Genomic DNA, 8,241 nt, shown 5'->3' on the forward strand with positions numbered 1-8,241 from the left:
TATTTGCTTTGAGCCATATATCCTTGCTTGATAACATGACATGTCTTAATCTACAATTTCCCTTTATCTTCTCTGAAGTTGTCAGATGTGTGATTTCCTTCACATTTTAGAAAGGGAAATTTTCCATGCTGGTTAGTGGTGGTGTGGGAGCAGGTGGAAGTGACCATGATATATTGTTAATAAATTAGTGTCATATGCTGAGGATTTCTTGGCTGTGATTCTGAGGATGTATATATTTTAGACTCTTAAGTAAAATACGTAATCTCCAAAATTGCAAAAAAGTTGGCAAACTCCATTTGGGAATGAATTGACTGTGGATGAGAGATAAATAGTTTTTTGGGGGGAAAGATCTATATTTGGAAACATGCATTAAAGGTAGTAATTGGTATTTAAGGACTACACTCAGGGAAATTTTACTCTCAAATTATTTTCTGGTGCTAAGAGAAGTGTTATTAAGAACACTTCTCATGTCTGACTAAATCATAAAATTTTGACATCAATCTACAATTATATATGTGAGTATACACACACACATGTAATTTCTCTCCACATAACTCAGAAGGAAGGCAATTTTGAGGAAAGCAATTTGTAAAATAACTGAGGACCCACTAACCATGCCATTCAGGATCCTAAGCAGAGATTAATATGAATCTTTCTAAAGAGCTCTCTAATAGGAAAAAAACTTGGCTGAGATGAATACCTTCCATTTTATTTTGAAATTTATATTTCTTTCCACAAAACTTACTTTTGAATGTATCTATCTTGCTTATTAAAGTGATAAAAGGTCAGAAAATCTGGTCTTTGAGCAAATGGAACAAATGAGTGTAGCTATTGCTATTGAATGGTGAGTGACTTCTGCTAGATAACAAGTTATAGTAGTAAAGATATTCTCATTGTGTTCCATTCTGCCTTGGTAGATGAGTTGATACTTGGGAACAAAGATTAACTCATTTAAAAATTGGGAAAGTGTTAAAATTTCCCATAAATATGATATTTTAAGGGGCATCATATCAAGCTGATTAAACAAACACAATAAGAGCTCTATGAAGTTGTCTACCTGTGGTCAGAGCTTATACTTTTATTGTATCCTGTATGTCAATAATACCATTGTAGCTTTATAGATCCACTGGTGCATTAATATAGTTAGGATTCTAGTAATAGTAATAGCTCCTCAGTTGGGGCAATTGGTAAGAGTATATATATATTTTTTCATATAGAATCACTTTTAATGTTTTACCATTATAGTGTCAGCTGATAACACTTGGAGGAGTACACAAGTAAATCTGAATTCTGGTTTTTTTTTTTAGGTTTTTGCAAGGCAAATCGGATTAAGTGGCTTGTCCAAGGCCTCACAGCTAGGTAATTATCAAGTGTCTGAGACTGGATTTGAACTCACATTTGAACTGACTCCAGGGCCAGTGCTCTATCCACTGCGCCACCTAGCTGCTGGTAAATCTGAATTCTTAAAGACTATTGTATCAGAAGAGTAAAAGTTCAGACAGTGTAGAAGCCTCCAAAGATCAGTTTAGCTAAGTATAGAGAGGTTTATCACTAGATAATGAACATTTTTTACGCCAGAAATTCATGAAGACCTTCTTCTATACATGCTTACATGTAGATATGTGTGAGTATGTGTCTATAATCTGCATCCATGAAAGAAATATCCACATAGATAAAATCATAGATTCTTTAAATATTGGTTACACAAAAATATTCATGAAAATATCTTTCTACTCATGATTTCTACACAATGCAAATCAGAAGTATATTCACTGAGTACCAGTTATATGCTAATCATTCAGGAATACAAAGAAATATATTACATGATTCTTACCCTCAAGAAAACTTAAAATACAGATGAGTATGCTAGACATAAATATAAAAATGCAAGATTTATGTAACAATCTAAAATACAGACAATGTGTACCTTATGATATAATGTATGTGATAAGATATCATTGTATAGCTAGAGTGTTGAAATTAAGTTCTGGGTTTGTATTCAACTCCTGATACTTGATTACAGTATGATTTTAGACAAGTCATTTAACTTCTCTGAATCTCAGTACTATACAATGAGGATTTTGATACCTTAGTATTTACCTCAAGGGATTGTATTGAGGTTCAAGTGAGGTAATTTATGTAGACTGCTTGGTAATGATAGATGAGAGAGAGAGAGAGAGAGAGAGAGAGAGAGAGAGAGAGAGACAGATTGAGAGCGAGAGAGCTTTACTCAGTCAATACTGAAGTGTTTGTTATGAGCTATGATAAGTATTAGGAATGCAAAGAAAGGTCCCTGTCCTCCAGGAGCCTACATTCTGATGGGGGGAGACAAAATACTGACAACAATATTCTTATGAGAAATATATCATATTGCTGTGAGGCAGTCTTGTATGGAAGGCACTGGTGGTAGCAGGGTAGGAATAGGCTGAGGACTGAGAAAGGCCTCTCAAAAAATGTAAAATCTGAATTGTCCTGGAGGAAACCATGCAAACCAGGCAGCAGAAGTAAAGGGTGGAGTATCTTGGCCTGGAGGAGACAGGAAAAGTTTTGCAGAAGAGGAGACAGATCTACTGGATCTTGAATGATACATGGGATTGAATAGAAAGAATTTGAGAAGTGTTACTATGATCAGGACAAGATGGTGGCAGCTACTCTCAATAGTGCAAAGGAGGACCTCACTCTACTACTTTAAAACTACCTCATAAAAGTAGCAGATAAAAGGAGGGGGGAGACTGGGTTTTGAGGTTTGCTTTATGTTTACTATTATATCATTATGATCAAGCTATGTGTTTTGGAAGCAGGGAGAGTAAGAATGTCAGGTGAAACCTCTTTGATCAGTACACTTTATGGAATTTGGTTACTTGGGTCAGTCTCCTTTTGTAATTATGAGTTTTCTCCTATGTCACACTGTCCCAGAGAAAAATCTTGCTGTACTATAAGCTTTTAGAATTCTTTTCTTTCATTTTTATTTTTATTTTTTGCAAATCATATAGTTGCAAATCAATTTATTTAAAGAGATGAGTGACTAGGCATCTGCAATGGTGACTTCAATTTCTACACCTGGTTCAATGCTGATAGAAGTGATCTGCTTAACAATTTCAGAAAGGCTATACAAATCAATAAGGCGTTTGTGGATTCTCATCTGGAACCGATCCCAAATCTTTGTTTTTCTGGTTGTGATACGGAAGTGTCTTAGCGGGCATTCGAACAGGTCCCTTCACTTTCAGGTTCTTTTCTTTGGCTCCTCTAATTAGATCAGTACACACTTTCTAGAAGTGACTGCACATTGAGGCTGGTGAGGATGATATGGATCCAGTGAATGGCCACTTTGGGTTCTATGAGATTCTTGCCAGTATCTTTGAATGCCATGGAGGTGGAGCAACTTCCTGGCCGACTTATTCCTCCATGCAAGCAAATAGTGGTGAGTCAGGAGGAGGAAAAGCAGGGAGTGCTGTCTGCATGGAGCTGCAGCAGTGGCATCTCCACCAAAGAGAGCTTTTACAATTCTTAATCAAAGAATATGCCAAATTCCTGGGTAGTGATGACTTGTATCACAAAGTCAGTTCAGAATGGGTTAGTTAGTTCTGAGAGATAAGTGAGTAACTGTTTCTAAGGAAAGAGTGTTGAATTCAGATCTGCAAATCTAGAGTGGCAGAAACTGGCACCTTGAAGAGTTTGGTGTATTAATGTGATAGCATCCAGAAAAATCAGCTTCCTGAGGAAGCCCCAGGAAGAGTTCTCTTTTCTGTATGAAAGGCAGAGCCACCCTGAAATGGGTTTGCTCAGAGAGAGGGGTCCTTCCAGAAGGGTCTGATGAGCTTGAGCTCTGAGAAGTGTACTAACAGAGCAGAGCTGTACAGACCTAGGAGTGACAAGCTGACACTGTCCCACTATTAATATTATTGCTGATAGGGGCAGCTAGGTGGCACAGTGGATAAAGCCCTGGAGTCAGGAGTACCTGGGTTCAAATCCAGTCTCAAACACTTAATAATTACCTAGCTGTATGGCCTTGGGCAAGCCACTTAACCCCATTTGCCTTGCAAAAAAACCTAAAAAAATATTGCTGATGGTAACATAATGAAGAGTAGCTCAAAAGTGGAAGGTCTGAGAGGAAAGGCTGTATTGTCGATTAGTCCATCCTGAGACAGGTTAGGATATAGTAGGTGTGGCAATCTGTTGCCAGATGTCATATTCTGGTGCTTGCCTGGTGGTAGTGGTGCGCTTTGTGCTTCATTGATTCAGAAGGAAGAGAATACAAGGAAAGTCAAGGGAAAGTCTGAGAGGAAATATACCAGGCTGTCAAATTTTGTTGCCAGATATTACATGCTGGTGCTTGCTAGGCATTGTTGATTCACCATAGTGCCTCATTGATATACTGGAGGAAAAATTTAAGGCCAAGGGACTCTGGCTGAAGCCAGACCATCTCCAATAGTCCTATTTCCTATCAATAAGGTCATGGGAGGTGGTGGTGAAATGATTCTGCTAAAGGTAAGTGAGAAGGATGCCTTGCACAGCATATATAATAAACAAAATTGTGCAACTCACACCTCCAATCATTGGGTTGGTAGGTATGCTCTTCTTCAATATTCAAGGACTAGTAGTATTACAAGGACCTGCTTGTTGGATTCTTCCTAATCTCTTAGATGTGTCAATATCAGAAGTAATAGGACACTTGCAGCTAGTGTTTATGGACCTTGACAGGAGGAACAATCCAGGTAACTAAAACAACATGAATATAACCATAGAGGTGAGAAATCTAGATGTATTGGGTCAATGCATTAGCTAGTTTGGTTAAGTCAAAGGATTTAAGAAAGTAAATGATAGGAAATAAATTTGAAAGGTACATAGGTTTCAGACTGTCGTTGCTGGTGGTGTTGGTTTTGTATGTATGTGTATGTGTGTATGTGTGTCTATATGTCTGTGTGTATGTATATTATCCTTCAAAATCAAAGATGACTATAGCATGAAATAAATGATGTCATTTGAAGATTTGAAAATAATGTTGATTAAAGTGAGGGATGTTGTGCAAAGATATCATTTCACCATCTCATTCAATACCAAACCCAATAGGAACAGGATGGTTGTTGTTTGTCTGGATACACGAAACTTAAAGTTATAGATACATTTAGTTAAATTCCACAACTGGTAGCTGCTACCCTGGCTTTGTGTTTCCTTATCTAAACAGATAAAAATTGAGTGTAGAACTATTGTTCTATTCATATTTGTCTATAAATTGTCAATATGGTAGATCTATTCTAAACTCTCTCCTGTTTGGACATCATTGGGTCAGTCAATGAGAGCTAGATTTGTAGTCAATCAACCAGAATTTGTGTCTTGGCTCTGCTACTTAATCTCTCTATCAGCTTGGGATAATCACTCGATCTCTTCATGTTTCAGTTTCTTTCATTATAAAATTAGAGGACTGAACTAGATGACTTGTAATTCTCCTTTGAGCCCTAGATCTATGATCTTATTATAATCAAGGACCATTGAACATTCCTTAAACACCCTTCAGCCTTCTTTCCATACCCTGAGTCATTTCCTTGTCTCCTTTGAAGTTTGTATTTTGTAAAAAAGTAATCAGGAAAAGTACACAAAAGTACTAAGAAAAGTAGGGCAAAGAACATCAGTGAAGCTGCTCCTGACTCATTATTGAATTGAAGACAGGCCAATAGTGAATCTTTCATAGGAACAGATTCATGATGGATTCGTTGTCCTCCAGGTCATCATTATCTAAATACACTAACCCATTCACTGTCTATTGTGTGCATAGTGCTGGTCTGGGTGTTTGTTTTTTCTTATGGTTAGCTGCCCATGGTGCCTGCTATCAATCATCTGTAATAGGTGTGCCACTTAATTGCAGGCTCCCAAGATCTCCTGAAAGTGACTTGCTATGTGCATTATTCTTAGGTTCTTTCCACAGGTGAAGGTGAATCACCTATTTGGTGATACTAAGGAAAGAGCTGATGACAAAGAGAAACCTATTTTGCTTCTGTCTTCTAATTTTAAAGGAGGTGCAAATTTTAATATTTAGGAATACATGCTGGCTTCTAGGGGTTTATATATGTGTATGTTTATGTATTTGTATATGTTTATATGCATATATCTGTATATATATATATATATATATCTGTATCTGTATCTATATCTATATATCTATCTTAAGAATGGGTAATTTAGCCTTCTCCCTAACCCCACCCCACCTCCTGCCTTTTCAGTCTCCTTATATCTCTTACCTTACTACTCCTTTGTACTCTGCCATCCAAAGACCCTGACCCCTTTGCTCTTCCTCTTCATCTCCTGACCATGAATTTTCATTAGTTGTCTCTTCTACTTTGAAATGTGCTCCTTCTTTGTCATTACCTCCTGGTTTCCTTCAAATTGCAGTTAAAATTCTACATTCTACAAAAAGTCTTTCCCTGGTCCCTTAGAAGTTAATGTCTTCCCTGAGATTATCTCTAGCTTATCCTGAAGGTATATTTGTTGTACATTTGGGATTTTCTTGCAAAGATATTGGAGTGGTTTGCCATTTTCTTCTCTAGCTCATTTGACAGATTAGGAAAATGACACAGATGGAGTAAAGTGACTTCCCCAGGGTCACTGAGGCTAGATTTGAATTCAGGTAGATGAGTCTTCCTGATTACAGATTTATTAATCTATCCACTAAGCCACCTAAATGCCCCCTAAATGAAAGAGGCATGGGAGAGAGACTCACTATTCCATTGGATTTGCACATAGATATTTGTTACTATATTCCTAACACTAAAAAAACAGTTGAATTTAGATTAATTGCAATTACCCATCTTGGTCCAGAAGAACAGAAGGTTCTCTCCTTTTGGTGGAGAGCTGAGGGATAAAAGTTGGGGATGTTGAATTCACCCTCAGATACAGTCAATTTATGGATTAGTTTTCCTTAACTTTTTGTCTTTGTCACATGGAAGATGTTAAGAAAGGATTATAGTATAAAAAACAAAATGTAACAATAAAACTTTTTGTAGAATGATGACATTTTCATATGCAGAACCTCATTCTTATTCTTCCTTCATTGTTTTTTTCCTCCATTTGAACTCATTGATCATCTATTTCTATGAGAATGTTACATTCCATAACTGATTGAGAGGCAGTCTTGGAACCAGGAAAGCCTAGGTTTCAGTACTATCTTTGACACCTTCTGGCAGTGGGACCCTTTAAAAATCACTTTTCTTTTTAGTGCTCTGCACAACCCTCTGTAAGTTGCAGAGATGATTCAGAATTGTATTTGTCAGAGGGGATTTTCTCATTCATTTGTTCCCTATATCAGTGAAATTTCAGACCCAGTTGGTCAACTATGTCATGACTTCCATTAGTGGTATAAAGTCAAATATTAATTACTATTGGGAGAATTCTATTGATAATTCTTAACTAAGGGCTCAGTCACAGGTGCCAGGAATTGCCAAAGTTGGGTAGTTGATACTGAGCATACTGACTGCTCCAAGGTTTGTGTGAAGCAAACAGGCAGAGGGAACATTTACTACAAATGAATGGATAACACACACACACACACACACACACACACACACACACACACACACACACACACACAACAAATAACATTTATTGGTAAACATAATGAAAATGAAATATCAGATCACAAAATAAAGAGCAAAACTAAATACTAAGTAGCTGGACTAACATCTACATTAAATCATTCCCTTAAAGCTCTGCTTTTATTTAAACTTAAAGCATAGATAGTCCTGTCAGCCAGTGTCATTCACTCACTATCACCTACTTGACAGGCTTCTGACAGGATCCAGAGGATCAGTAATGGTCACTGCCACTCTCTTTTCCTTTCAACCTAGTTAAGGTTTATTAACTTAGATGCATTGAATACATTCCTTTCAGTTGCAATCAGCCTCTACCCTGGAGTATTCTCCTCTGTAAATTTCCTCACAGACTACTTTTAAACTGTCATTTCCTAGCATCCTCATTCAGAATGTATATGCACTCTGATTGCTATTTAATCTAGAAAAGATTTCCTAGTTCAGCTAAGCTATATATACATACATACCTACTTACTTACATTTTTATAGATGTAATCTGTATTTGGTGGAGGCATTATTTGATAAATTTGTCTTGTTACACAGAATTGTCCTCACTTTGGTTGGAATTTCTGGATTTTCCTCCAAGGCTCATGTCAACTTGTTCTCTACCTCATGTAAAATATCTCCTTTAGGGATTTAAGGCTTCATTCAATAAGGTTAC

General features: G+C 37.0%; 1 pseudogene; it reads right to left on the minus strand.

Moving 5' to 3' along the window:
* Positions 1 to 3,025: 3,025 nt before the first annotated feature.
* Positions 3,026 to 3,369, minus strand: LOC141511552 (small ribosomal subunit protein uS10-like; annotated as a pseudogene).
* Between the last annotated feature and the right edge of the window lie 4,872 nt (positions 3,370 to 8,241).

The sequence above is a fragment of the Macrotis lagotis genome, chromosome 2 (genome assembly GCF_037893015.1).
Source record: "Macrotis lagotis isolate mMagLag1 chromosome 2, bilby.v1.9.chrom.fasta, whole genome shotgun sequence".
NCBI lineage: Eukaryota > Metazoa > Chordata > Mammalia > Peramelemorphia > Peramelidae > Macrotis > Macrotis lagotis.